Source organism: Octopus bimaculoides, chromosome 11, assembly GCF_046866305.1.
Source record: "Octopus bimaculoides isolate indiv1 chromosome 11, ASM4686630v1, whole genome shotgun sequence".
Lineage (NCBI taxonomy): Eukaryota > Metazoa > Mollusca > Cephalopoda > Octopoda > Octopodidae > Octopus > Octopus bimaculoides.
The window spans coordinates 24860404-24876638 of NC_142938.1; the positions used below are offsets into that span (position 1 = coordinate 24860404).

At 34.3% G+C, this 16235-nt stretch overlaps 1 protein-coding gene across 6 annotated transcripts in view; it reads left to right on the forward strand.

Annotated features, from left to right (window-relative positions):
• Window positions 1-1323: 1323 nt before the first annotated feature.
• Window positions 1324-16235, forward strand: part of LOC106883406 (epidermal growth factor receptor kinase substrate 8) — a 258007-nt gene continuing 243095 nt past the window's right edge. Inside the window, exon 1 of one of the 6 annotated variants that reach the window (XM_089359698.1) lies at window positions 1324-1890. The gene's annotated coding sequence lies outside the window, so the exon portion shown is untranslated. The remainder of the gene's footprint in view (window positions 1891-16235) is intronic. The other 5 variants (XM_089359700.1, XM_089359701.1, XM_089359693.1 and 2 more) reach the window with 5 other exon arrangements.

Consider the following 16235-nt stretch of genomic DNA (forward strand, 5'->3'; position numbering starts at 1 on the left):
GGAAAAGGAACAGAACAATCAGCTGGCATTCCTGGATGTATTAATAACACGCACCGAGTATGGATTCAGGACATCCGTATATCGCAAGCCAACCTTCACTGGACGATACCTTAACTTCAATTCCCACCATCCATACAGTGTAAAGAGAGGAATTGCTCAGTGCCTAAAACACCGAGCAAAGAATATAAGTAGCGATCGTGATACACACCACGAGGAAATGATCAAGCTCAGTAACAATTTATTAAGAAACAACTACCCCAAGAACATACTATCTACTCCAATTATGAAGAAAAGAGAGGATGAAACCAATAAACTGTCTACAGTCTGTCTACCCTATGTGAAAGGCCTCTCCGAAAAGATACAAAAGATATGCGGCCCATATGACATCAGGGCAGTATTCAAGAGCAATACAACACTTCGCAAATATCTCCTTCGGGTAAAACCACCAACAGAAGAGAATATGACCAAACACTGCGTGTACTCCATCCCATGCAGCTGTGGTAGGTTATACAAAGGCGAAACATGTCGCCCCCTCAAAATAAGGGTAGAAGAACATCGCAAAGCTGTGACACGAGGAGATATCGATAAATCGGGTATAGCTGATCATGTATGGAAAAATGGAAACCACCTCCCCCTGTGGGATGAAGTTAAAATAATAGACAGGGAACAACACTGGAAAATACGAAAACTAAAAGAAGCAGCACATATGCTAGGACACAACAACCTCCTAAGCAGACCGAGTGCAGATATAAATAGCATATGGGAACCGGTATTGAGGAAGGATAGAAAAATAATAGATTTATAAGCCTTAAAATTCACCCCATAATTGCCCACGGGCATATGGCGTAGTGGTTAAGAGCGCGGGCTACTAACTCCAAGGTTCCGAGTTCGATTCACAGCAGCGACCTGATTAATAATAATAATAATGTAATAATAATAATAATAGTAACCCAGGTTCGAAATTTCCCCAAGACACCTGACGAAGGCTGGAGGGTATATCAGCCGAAACGTTGTGTTAACAACAAACAAGATGAGGACGTATATCCGTCAAATGTAAATAATGTAAATAATGTAAATAATTCCTCATTTCTTAAATATAGAACTGTATGTATATATATATATATATACATATATGTATATATACATACATATATATATATATACATATATATATATATACACACACACAGACACATACATACATATATGTATATATACATACATACATATATATATATATACACACACACAAACGAATGGTTTTAAGTGGTATTTTTATAAGCTTATAGCGATCACCGTGCAAATGTGTGTACACACACACACACTCACACACAATCAATTATCTAAGTGCCTTTTAGTGCACAAGATCAAAAGAAATTGCCATTGCTAGTCAATGTTGGTGTTGACTTATTCTTGTAGCGTGACCATCACCGTCACCGCCTTTGTAGATGCCAACGAAGGTACCTTTACGTCATCATTCAGCCTGCTAGAAAACTATTTTTCAGTTGTCGTTGTAGTAATTGTGGATTTTTAAAGTGTGTCCATATACTATATATATACTATATTAGAGATAATGACAAAGCAATACGGTTAAGGGTGGAAAGAAGAGAGACATAAAAGAAAAGACGCAGTGAAGGAGAGTAATATAAAAGTAACGGGGAGAGGAAGAAAGAGAGCGTGAAGAAAAGAAAAGAGATAGAGAGAGAGAGGGGAAAGAAAGAGGTTTTATTCCGTCAGTTTAATACGACATACCTTTGTTTTTTTTTCTTTTTTTCACGTCTTTCCCACTCCTATCAAAATATTTCTCTTTACGTATCAACAAAATTTGTTTATCAGTGAAAAGAGGACATTTTCCTTCGCTCTCCACCAATTAACTTAGCAGACCGTCAGGTAGGTTGATTATTAATTACAATTAATTAACGGATGAACAACTAAAGTAAAACCGCCAACTTCAAGTTAATTTATTTTATTTGACTTTTCATTATTCTTCACTATTTACTGCTCTTGCTCAATCCTTATATAAAGACTGTTTCTAATTGAGCCTAACTGTATTGACTAAGGCTTGGCAAAGTGGTTTATATTGAACCTTGAGTCTTGCCTAACTGTTGAATGGGGTCCATAAACACTTGAAACGATTTTGAGCATTAAAGATGCTGAATTATTAGGAATTGAATTTGGAGGAACGAAGTAATTTAAGGCTAAAACTCATTAATTTCCAGCCAAATATCGATGTAGTAATTAGTTTCGTTAAATACATATTACACATTAGATATTTCGAATATACTGTATTTATGCAATATAACTGAATTTTAATTATTCTTTATCAGTTTCCTTACGTGTGTTCTGTTCATTATATGTCTTTATGTGGGGGACGAGCCGACACTTTAAATATTTCTTATTAAAAGTGATAACACAAAAGAACGAAGGAATTTATTTTTGAATCAAGAATTTCTTTCTCTCAATTATACGTTTTAATTTTATTTTAGAAATTTACATGAAAGGGGTCAATAAGTTATCAACGATTCACTGAAGGGGTCAATGTTATAAGAAGCTTGTCAACAACACACACACACACACGTAGTTAGAAAAAAGATTAATATAAACAGGGACTTGGCAACGTTGTCTAATGTGTCCTTTTTAAGTGTGATAAATGCCAGGCACTAAGGGGATTCAGTGAACGGCACTGCCCTTCTCCTCACTATTCAATGGTGTACCCTCAGATTTAAAAAATACAGTTTACAAAAATCCTCCCGCAACATAAGTTAATGCCCACCCAAAATATTCTGAAGCACCCCCTGGCACCAAGGTCTGGCAACGGGCTTGATGTGAAATGAGCGAGATTTGACTATTATTCCTAGCAAATTGAGCAACTACGTTAGATGTTCCGGTGTTTAGGGTTAGGGTTTTCGTTACTCCGAAAACGGGTGGTGTACGTATTCTTTACCCCCGCCGATGTTCCTACTTTTGTCGTTTGCTTTTGATTTCAGTTCTTAAAACTTATCCCCACCATCGCCTACTGCTAAGGATCCTGTAGGATCTTAGCTGTTTGGTATAGACATCTGACACCTCTCACTCACGTGCAGATTTTCCATATTTTAGATCTGTTTTGAGGTCGATGAATCAATTAAGTAAATACAATTGACTTGTTATTTTTTTTACATTGTTTATACCAGTGGTATTCAACCAGGGTTCATATGATCCCCGAGGCTCCATATAAGATTTTTTTGGGTGTCTTCACGAGCGAAATAGTGATTTCGAGACTCACAGTCGTTATATTAAGTGTCAATGAAAAACTTTTGCTTCAGATATTTATTGCAAGAAATAGTTAGGTTTCTTTCTAACGCTTTACGTAGTTCAACCTTCACAAGTGAATGTATAACGAACAGAGTAGGAATCTTGAAAGAAGTATCTATAAAAGTTGTTTTTAAATATCGAATGACTATATGGGTCCACCAGAGTAAGGGGTCTATAAGTAAAAAAATGATTGAGAATCACTGGTTCAAGTAATCTATATTCCTTATACGAAAGCTCGGACGAGATGAATCAAATTAATTATCAGGAGTACTGTTACATCAGAGGATCTGCGGGAAAATCGGGACAGTCTTTCGGTTTATGAACACAAGAGGAAATTTAACATAAGAAATGCCATGACGACATCGATATTTTGAGAAAAAAGAAAATGGAAAAAAACTTAAATATTGATAAAGTTGTTTCTTTCTTTTGTTCAGAATCAGAATTTCCATATTTTTAGAAGTGGGATTTCTCAAAAGTTTTCGTGAAAAAAATAAAAATAAAAAATTTGGGAGAGGGGAAGGAAAATTAAAATATGTGAAAGCAATTTCTTCTTTATTTTATGTAGCTTTTATCTTGCTTCACTCATTAGATTGCGGCCATGCTGGAGCACCGCCTTGAAGAATTCTAGTCGAACCTATCGACCCCAATACTTGTAATTTTTTTGTAAACCTGGGACTTATTCTATCAGTCACTTTTGCCGAACTGCTAAATTGCGGGGATGTAAGCACACCAACACTGGTGGTCAAACGGTGGTGGAAGATAAACACACACCCACACGATGGGCTTCTTACAGTTTCTGTCTACCAAATACACTCACATGGCTTCGTTCAGCCTGAGGCCATAGTAGAAGGCACTTGCCCATGTAGTTCAGAAGCAAATTTTTTTCAACACAGTCGCGCCTGTGCCATATTTATTTATTTGTTTTTTCTTTTTTGTGAATCACTATATAAACCTTAATTTATTGAAAACATTTGATCCAAAGAAGTTTTTGCCAGAAAAAAACAAAAAGTGTTATTTGGCATGTCTACCTAGACATGGTGGAATAGGGTTAATATTTCCTCTTTCACAAACCCAAAGAATGCTATCAAATTAACTCTTTTCGATACTCATCTGCCTGAGACCACATCTGAATCTATGATACAAACTTCCTGTTTTTCACTGAATTAAAGAGGAACTTTCCATCAAATTTTCATGCTCATTTTATAGGAAACAGTAATTTCATAACTAAGAACAACAATGATAACAGTAACAACAATATAAAGGGCATGGATACAATGTAGTAGGCAAGCCCATAAACACACACACAAGCATACATGTGAAACACATATGCGCACACATAGGCATGCACACACACACACACACACACACACACATACACACACACACACACACACGCACACACACACACACAGAGATAAGTATACACTTCAAAGAAGGACAGAATGGACTAAGAAGAACAGGAGGATACTTGTGGATGGAAAGGGTTGCTGAAGAGGTCACAGATGTGTGATGAAAGATTTCCAGACAATGGACATAAGATAAAATAAGGACTGTGATAAATGTGTGATGAATGAATATATAGTACGTGTGTTTATTTGGCAAGTAAAAAAAAAAAAAATGACCATCCTGAAATATAGCAATATCTGTTCAGCACACAATTTCACATCAGGAATCTTGCAACACAAATTTGTAAGCATAACTAACTTCATAATAACAAATATATTTTCATAAACTGTTTATTAGTTTTAGAACTAATTGAAACAAAAGCAGTCTATTCCAACAGAAATTTGTTGTTGTTGGCACTCCGTCGCTTACGACGTCGAGGGTTCCAGTTGATCCGATCAACGGAACAGCCTGCTCGTGAAATTAACGTGCAAGTGGCTGAGCACTCCACAGACACGTGTACCTTTAACGTAGTTCTCGGGGATATTCAGCTTGACACAGTGTGACAAGGCTGACCCTTTGAGTTACAGGCGCAACAGAAACAGGAAGTAAGAGTGAGAGAAAGTTGTGGTGAAAGAGTACAGCAGGGTTTGGCACTACCCCCTGCCGGAGCCTCATGGAGCTTTAGGTGTTTTCGCTCAATAAACACTCACAATGCCCGGTCTGGGAATCGAAACCGCGAACCTCTGACCGCGAGTTCGCTGCCCTAACCACTGGGCCATTGCACCTCCACATTCCAACAGAAATATGGCGATGAAAAAGTGGATACAAATTATTACTTTTGTTTTGTTTGTGCCCACTGTCTGTACAAGGAAGCTTGGATAAGATGAAGAAAATTACCAGAAATATTGTTACACTCAGTCTGGTCAAAGAGGAACAAAAATGACTACCATACTGTATTATAATGCCTTAGACTCACTCAGTAACTTTGAGTGGGCCTCTGTGATAGTGTTGACATTTCACCACTATCATGACAACCAATGTTATTTCTTCTTTAAGTATAAATTTGAAAGCTGAATCAACAGAGAAGAGTTACAACTAGATGAAATCTCCAAGTCTCCAATAAATATCCAAGTGGCTAAAAAGTTTCATTGGAAGAGGACCAAGGAGTCATGACCTGGATGTGGCCTGGCCCCTCTTATAAGAATTTAAGGGTTGAAACACTTGCATGAGGAGGTTTTCTTCCCTGAAGACCTTCTGCTGTTCAGCTCTCCTAGGAGTCTCTTACCTTTGCAGAGCTACTGGCTAGATGACACACTCATCTTTCCCCCCTCAGCTGACAAACTCAGAGTTTAGTGACATTAATTTACAAAAGATATTTGCTGATGACAGTCTTTATGCATTCTAAGTATGTCACAAGGTTTCCAGACATGAGTTCTACTCACGTGTCAAGTTTCATCAAAATCAATAAAACGATGTAAGAGGAGTTAGCTAACGATGCCACAAACGAACACACTGATTTTCCACATATGTAGTAGATGCATATATGTATATATGTATGCATACACACACACACACACACACACACACACACATATATACATCTATACATATTAATCTATAAATATACATCTATATATACATACATATATATGTACATACTTATAGATATATACACATACATGCATATACATATATATACATACATATATACGTACGCACTTATATATACACATATATACATGCATACATATGTATATATATATATATATATATATATACACACACACACATATATATATATATGCACATAAATATATATATATATGTATGTATACATAAATATATATATATATATATATATATATATATATATATATATATATATATATATCTTCTTAATATATAAAGCTGAAGTTGTGTGTCTGTGTGAAGCCTTTTTGAAAGTTTATAGAAATCCACATTTTCCACTTTTTCGTAAAATTTTTTACATCAATGGAATTTTCTCGATGTGAACTTTCCAGTGCAGTAATTAGATTTTAAAAATTCCGTTTACTTTGTGTGATTTAAGGGAGATTTGACTGTTGTTTCTAGCAACTTTTATATTTCATCCCTTCTACCTGGAACGCCATTCTCACACACGCGCTCAACATAAAATATAGAGAGTAAGAGTAAAAGAGGGAGAGGGAGAGAGAGAGAAAGTGATACATACGTCATAGATTAAACTTTCATCTCAGTATTCTTTACCTATTTTTCATAACATAGATACGTAAAAATACACACAACCATACATACATGACCTGTGACAACAACGTACACATTGCTCTCAATCTCTATTCATTTCTCCCCCTCTTCCTCTCTCGCTCTCTCAAACGTATACACGTGCAAGTAAACACAATCATTCACATCGTGGTATATTTACAAAACATTGATGGCATAACTACAGAGTTGTATCCCCCAACTTTGGAAGGTCATAACTTTCATAAAAATGAATATTTTTTAATGAAATTTTCTATGCATATATTATTTATTATGTAGATTCCAAATATACAAAAATTTTTGGTGAAAGTGTTTTGGAAGGGGGTGGGGTACAATATTCGGAAATTCCACTTAAATTCCTCTTAACTTCCAGGAAAATGAATATTTTTTCATGAAATTTTGTACAAATGTACCTTGATGTATGTACATTTCAAGCATGTAGGAATTTTGAAGGAAACAACTGCAGGTTATTTTTGAGAAGTGTTCCCCACTCGGTGGTGTTTTGGAGCAAGTCGTCCATATTTGTTTCATTTTTCTCTATTTTGTGCTTATGTGCATCCTTAGATTTCTAATGAAGTAATAGGCAGTGAAGAGAAGCAGTCATAAGAAAACTTTTAACTACCCCTATTCCTTTCTCTCCCCCTCTCTACCTCTTCCTCTCTCGCTCTCTCAAAAGCATACACGTGCAAGTACACAATCATTCAGTAAAATATAACTCATGTTCGTCAATGTTTTGTAAATTTACTACGATTTTCACTAGGGTGTTAGGGTTAAGGTTTTAGGGTCAGGTTTAGGATTTAGGATTAATGTTACGGTTACGTTTTTTAGGGTCAGGGTTAGGGTTAGGTTTAGGGTTAGTGTTAGGGTTAGTGTTAGGATTAGGTTTAGAATTAGGGTTGGGTAATCGTGCGGGTGTTAATCTGAAAAATTACAGATATGTGTAAAGTACCGACCCTGCCATCTATTATAACTTTTGTTCTGTTTAATATATACATAGATTATGCCTCCAAAGAAGAGAGTTTGCTGGGGAAAGACAGCAACCGGTTTAAAATGACAGCCACAGACTGCAGCAATTCACCACATTCCAGTAGCTACTTTGAACATAATGCAAAATGGTGCATCAACACCTTCTGCCCAATCTGATAGAATTCTGGCAAAACTGTTTAGCAACAGATCGCCAGCAATTGCTTCATCACAAATTGCCATCCTAGCTCCTGTGAAAAGGGATTACCCTGCTATGTATAATCAGGGCAGCGCAAAAAGTTGTTTTGCACAAGCATTTCTATAGCCAATTACACGGATGAAATTTATGTATGCTTAATAATTTTACGCAAAACAGCCTTCAGACTTTCCCTATTAATTTCATCGTCTTTTGAATTATCAACATATTTACATCTTAAGGGTTTTTTCATTGTAAGGCTTTCTTTTTTAGTTGATTTTCAGCTAGCAAGACTTATCGTAGATGGCATAATAAGTCACACCCGGACAAGGTTGGGTTATACTGCTAGTATATATATATATATATATATACATAGAAATCTATATATATATATATATACATACATATATATATATATATATATATATATATATATATATATATATATATGTATATACACATACATAGATATATATGTACACATATATACATGCATATATATATTTATACATATATACACACTATACACACATATATATTCATTATCAAGTAACAAACTGAGGAAAAGAAACCCTTCAAAGGGCTGTGTTAAACATTCAATTCATTGGTACATCAGTTGGATGCCATATAAATATTGGCATAATTCAATTATAAAGATAAATTAAATGTAGAGATATTCAACTGACAATCCAATAATTTATTTATATCACAATATTACACTTTATACTTTGAATATGATATACACCATAACATAATATTATATAACATAATATAAAAACCATAAAAGGCCAAGAAATTGTTTTGACTTAGATATATTTTTACTGGTGTATATAATCACAGCTCCATTACATGGAATTTTGTCTTTTTCTGAAGCCAAAGACCCTGAAGTGACTATATGTATAATGAAACTGTGATTATGTGTATAAGGAAAAATATATATAAGTTGAAACAATTTGTTGGCTGTTTATGGTTTTATTTATGTTATGTAATATTATGTTATATTATATATTATATCCATAGTATTTCATGTATCATTGTAATATAAATAAATTATTGGATTGTCGATTGAAAATCTCTATATTTCATTTATCTTTATATATACATATATATACACACATATATACTTATATATACATATAAATCTATACATATATATATATATATATACATATATATATGTGCAGATATATATACATATATATACAGGCATATATATATATATATATATATATATATATATATATATATAATTGTGTGTGTGTGTGTGCATGCATGTATGTATATGAGATAGCAGTGAACGTATTAAACTGAAAGTATCTCGCATTACAATAGAGATGTTATTGTTTCACATAATACTGAAATAGTATAAAAGATAAGAGAGTGCTTGGGGCTTGCATTAGGCAAGAAGATGAAAATTTGTTTTGCCCATGACACTGCATGGACCCTAATTAAGGCATGTGTAAAATTTGTATGAAATTGGTTGGGTAATTCTCAAGTTTTAGTGATGCACATATACAGACAGACAGACCGACAGATAGACAGACACATTCTCAGTATTATGTATATTGATGTAGAACACAATCACTTAATTACATAATGAGGAGACAGAATTAGAGGTGCCAATAATACAGGAGTTGGAGTTGAAGTTTTTTTTCGACTCCACAGCCCTAATATATATATATATATATATATGTATATATATATATATACACACACACACACATACATACATGTGGCAGAATTGTTAGTGCGCTGGCTGAAGTGCTTAGTGGTATTTCATTTGCCATTACATTCTGAGTTCAAATTCTACCAATGTCGATTTTGCCTTTAATCATTTTGGGGTCGATTAAATGAGTACCACTTAATCACTGGGGTAGATGTAATCAGCCTAATCCCTTTCTCTTTGTTTGCTCCTCTATGTTTAGCCCCCCTGGGGGCAATAAAGAAATATATATGTATACATATATGTACATATATATATATATATATATATATATATATATATATATATATACACACACATATATATATGTACATGTATACATATGTACATATATATATATATATATATATATATATATATATATATATACATATATATACACACATATATACTCACACATATACACTCTTGTATACGCAGAAAAAATATATACATACATATACACATACACACACATATATGTACGCATATACACACATAAACATGCCTGCGAACACTTATACATAGATTCGCACTAATATATACACACACCTACAAAACGCAAATGCGCATAGATGAATATGTAGACACATATATTTGTATATATATGTACATATACACACATGCACACACACACACACACACACACGCATATATATATATATATATATATATATATACACACATACATACATGTACACATATGCATATACACACATATACACATACATATATATACATATATATATATATATATATATATATATATATATATATATATGCGTATATGGATCTAGATTGCAAGATCATATGTCAAATACAAGTTATTCAAATATACTTCCTCAAGTTCACGTGTATTAAGAGTTGTGGGTGCCATGTATACATCAAGTTACGTATTGCCTGGATTGTAGTATGTGAATGTGTGTTTAGTTGTGTGTAGGCATCTGGGTAATTGTTCAGTGAATTTATTTATACTGAGCCCCTTTGTTAACATTATTGAGAGTGACTCGTTGGAGCATAATTGGCGTATGCGGGAAAAAGTGTTGTAGGGACTTGCGTGTCTAAGTATGGACCATGTAAGGTCATATTTTGTCTTCGCTTGCTTGAATTTTATTGGCTACAACAGATGTTTCGATACATTTCGGGTCTCTTCGGGTACATTAATAAAAAGTCTCACTAGATATTTATTGAGTCGGCTTACATACCGCTATATGTCCATATATGTAAATATATATATATATATATATATATATATATATATATATCAATCAAAGCTTAGCTGAGTTAGAGGTTAAAATAACTGTCTAAGGAATAGAAGTATCTATTATACTACCGGTATCTTACCTATGTTTAACCATGGGCATACATATGGAAGCATATTATGCTCATAAATTATAGGTAACGACAAGGATAAACATGAGCTTATCAAGAACTAAAATTTAAAGAAAACAGAAAATGGAGAAATATTGATGAACAACAATTGACTTACATCAATTATTATTTTTCAGTTCAATACAAATAGACTGCATCCCATCTAACAGCTGCTTCTGCTTCCAGTGTATTATGGTATTGCCATTGATATGCTAAAAATATTTATCATATTTGGTAATATAACAAATCTGAAACAAAGAGCTTCATCAGAGTGAAAAATAAATATAAAGAAGAGCAGAGAGAAGAAAAAGGGACAAGTTGAATATGGTTGTAATCATACCATTTTGCCTGTGCATCTCTTTGGGACATTAAGTAAATGACTAAATTTAAAATAGTAATTGGTGGATCAATCCTTTGTATGGGGGGTAGAGTATGGATAGTGGGATATGCCAATAGGTTTTAGTTGGAGAAGGGGTGAAGATACAATAAAGTCTTAGATTAATCATAATAATTTATAATAATTATGCTTGTAGTACTAATTAATGGTATTTATCATAATAAAGTGCTAATCGATCAAATGTAATTTTTTATTTATTTACTAGCTCTTCCACCTGTTGTCTGAAGTGAGATAGGCCAAGGTCCAACATTCGATGTAATTGGTCAGTTGAAATTTAAAAACAAAAGACCAACTATTGAGACTGTTGTACAGGGTAAAATAAAAATATAAATGAATGGGAAAATAGCATATGTTGTAAGGGGCCCTAAAACACTTAGGATAGTACATACTAGACTAAAAAGATAATATTATGGAATAATATCAAGAGAGAAACTCTTCAGACATTTAGGAAGTAAGATGTTTGGGGGTGAATATGGTCCAAAAGTTTTTTAAATGGTGGACTCTTCTTTGTTGTCATGTCTTACAAATTTTGGATTGAATAGTGACTGGTGATGAGAAATATGTTCTCTATGAAAATGTCAAGGGCCAAAGACAGTGGGTTGGGAAAGGAGAAACACCGGCACCCCACTCTAAAGGTCTTCACTTATGTAATGTATTGTTATCTGTTTGGTGGGATATGAAAGGTTTAGTCCACTTTGAACACTTAAACTCAAACCAAATGATAACAAAGGAAATCTATTGCAAGCAGCTTGAACGGCTTAAGTTAGTGCTAGAAGAAAAATGACTCTCTTTGGTTTCAAGATGAGAAATGACCATCTTGGGTTTCCATCAGGATAATGCTTGGCCATATACAGCAAGGATGATATTCCAAAGGTTGGAGTAGTTTGAATGGGAAACGATGCCCCACCCAATATATTTGCCGGATTTTTCCCCATCTGATTGTCATTTATTCTGCAGTCTTCAAAATCTTTTGGACGGAAAAAATGTGAATTCTGTAGATGAGGTCAGAACAGGACTGGAGGAGTATTTTTCATCACGGACAAGCGAATTTTGGAAGGAGGGGGCCTTGCAAGCCTACCAGATAGATGGAACAGCATTGAAGAAAATGAAGGAGGTATATTTTAGATTAAAAAGCAACTTTGTATATCTTAATTTTGAAAAAGGAAAAAATATAAAAAAACCCACATTATTTGTGGGATGATCCAATATATATATATATATATATATATATATATATATATATTTTTTTTCCACCTTGTTTCACATTTATGTGCTTACTCCGGTATATATATATTATTCTAGAGTACGTTCTGTCTTATCTTCGAAACGTCTAGATAGAATAGAGACAGCTGATGAAGGGATATTCCAAGTGGCTTTCCGTTTTCCTATGTGTTCGTTCCGTTGTCTGTAGTTTATTGTTCTAACGTCCTGTACCCTGATATGCATATATATACACATGTAGATGTAAGTATGTACATATATGTGTGTATACATGTATATATATTCCTTGTATTATTACATTATTGAACGCACACGTCCTTTTTTGCAAGTAAGTCTACTATTATTCTGACGTGACTATCTTTCTATCTATCTATCTATCTATCTTTTTATCTATTTATCTATCTGTCTTCCTCCATCTTTCTATCTATACCTCTGTCCTGGCCTCTACTTCACTGCTATACCCTTCTGTCCCTTCCTCCTTGTTCCACTTCCTCCCTCCACCATCCTCTCTGCTCTCGTGTGACCTGTGGTCAACTTTCTTTTCACTCCAGCCGCTGTGAAGGCAAGACGAACTACTAGCGTTCTACTTCAGATTTGCGTTTGGCCGTACGGCTTTTGAATGTTGTTTTCACTGTCCATTTTTTCCTGTCTTGGTTTGTGTTTGCCACCTTGGAATCCTCTGTGTAGTGGGTTGATCCACTATTCAGGAAGAGACTATTCTAGAGTACGTTCTGTCTTATCTTCGAAACGTCTAGATAGAATAGAGACAGCTGATGAAGGGATATTCCAAGTGGCTTTCCGTTTTCCTATGTGTTCGTTCCGTTGTCTGTAGTTTATTGTTCTAACGTCCTGTACCCTGATATGCATATATATACACATGTAGATGTAAGTATGTACATATATGTGTGTATACATGTATATATATTCCTTGTATTATATATATATATATATGTATACATATAAGCATATATAGATGTATATATATGTATATATAGATATATATGCATATATATATATGTATATATGCATATATATAGATATATACACTCTCTGAGTGGTTGGCGTTAGGAAGGGCATCCAGCTGTAGAAACTCTGCCAAATTAGATTGGAGCCTGGTGTAGCCATCCGGTTGCACCAGTCCTCAGTCAAATCATCCAACCCATGCTAGCATGGAAAGCGGACGTTAAACAATGACGATGATGATGATATATGCATATATATATATATATGTATATATGCTTATATAGAGATATATATACATACATACATATATATTTATAGACAGGGTAGACACCAATAATCGACAAGTTAACTTCATTAATCGTTAATCCATTAGTTCTTTGAAAATGTAAGGGAAGTTAACATTAATCTGTTAATGTTAACTTTTATGGAAAAAATAGCATAACTACAGTTTAATACACCACTGACTTTGTTGCCTCACAACTTAAAAAAAAATGAATACTTTTTAAAGAAACTTTCACCAAATAATCGCTTATATCCTGTAGATTGAGTGTATGTAAATATTTGTTGGAAACAATTTTGCAAGAGGTTGGGGAGAAGAATTTTGAAAAATTCACAGGACTCAACATTTTCCTCCTCATAACTTTCTAGAAAATATGTATTTTTAAATGAAATTTTATTCAAATACCTTTCAAATAGTGTAGATTACAATTACAAAGAAATTTGTAGGTAAACTTTTTGGTAGGGGACGGGTGAGGGTGGAGTTTATGGAAAACAGTTTCAAATCAGACAGCCTACATAGGTTGGAATTTTTCCATTTTGATGGGGTTTTTTTCCTATGTTTTTCACCAAAGTCTTTAGAATGATGGGAGGCATCTTTTCATAAAAAAAAAAGAAAAAAAGTTTGATAATTTTTTTCAACTAATGCTTCCCCTACTTCCCCTGCAGGCTGAAACGATTTTGGCCATTTTGTTTTTCCAATACACACTTAAAACCTGTGAGAGAAACATTTATGGTTTAAAAAAAAATTGCTAATAATTTGAGAGGGAAATGTGTGATTTAAGGGAGATCTGGTTGTTGTTTCTACCACATCCCAAGACCTTCCTCGTTTCTTTCTCACTCACACATCTATTGAGATTTTTTCTATATTTTGCTCCCCATAAGCAAATTTTATTGGAATCATGATGTCAAAGTAACACACATGTAGTCCCAACTGAGCAAGGCTGTGTTGTGTGTGTGTGTAAAAAAATAGACACCTAAAAACATCTTTACTGTTCATATTAATCTGTCAAATGTAATGCTTATTCATGTTATTTTGAATTATTTAGGTTCAAGAGGGGTGTCCACAATATTTGTTTGTAACTTTGTAAATTCTTTACATACAGATTTGAAATTTTATCAGTGGGTGCTTTATCTACCATTGGTTTGTAGTTATGTAATTTTAGCTGATCTTGGACCAGTTTCGTTTGTGGATCTCTTTGTGGATTGATTTCCATTTTGCTTTATAGAAATTCAGGTTCAATAAGGCTTGAATCTTCCTGATAGGGTAGATACCAGCAGTTCATGCAGGACCATAAGGTGTTCAACAATGTTGTGATCTGAGAGTGCTGTTGATGTCACCTTCACATTACCGATATATATATATATATATATATATACATATATATATATACATACACACACACACACATACATATATATATATATATACATATGTACATATACATACAAATATATATATTCACACACACACATATACATACATACATCCCATGTCTGTTGATTGTGGTGGTCTTGTGCAGTGGGGGCAAGGTTCCTTGTTTGTGCATAATGTAGCCACAGTCTTTTGCGCCATGCACAAAAAAGACTCTTGCTCAGCTGCTGCCTTGTGAATAACATCTGAAGAGTGTATTGCATTTGTATATTTTTTCTTTGAAGGAGATTGGTGCCTTTCCTCAGGGAAGTATTTCTCCTTAAGGCCCCTGTAGTTTTGGCAGGATCTCGGGTGAACAGACCAGCAGTTTGTACTGTCTTCTCCATGCCAACATTTGCCTTTCTTCTCGCCTCAGGCTTTTGGATTCTATTGGAGTCTCCATATTTGAGTTTTCAATTTTTTGTTTGGTGGTTTGGGGTTTCAGTTTTAGTTATTTCATTTTTTCCTTTTCCTTTTTCTCCTCTTCCTTCTTTATGTTTGTGCTCATGTTCTTTCCTTCCTTTTTTTGTGGTAGCATTTGCATTCCTCTGGTGTGAGGACTCTGTTCCTTTGTAGGACCTCTGGCACAGAGGTACTTCTGGTTGTTGCTTCCTTAGCTTCCCTATCCTTATCAGTCTTGCCACAGTAGTTTTCCATGATGGCATCAAGAGTGTCAATGTGTGGTCTGATAAGGGCATAGGATTGGATGAATTCATTTTTCTTCTGCTCTATCTGATCAATGGTTCTACAGAAGCCATTGCTCTTCGGTGCAGCAGTGATGGTGTTGTTTGGCGGA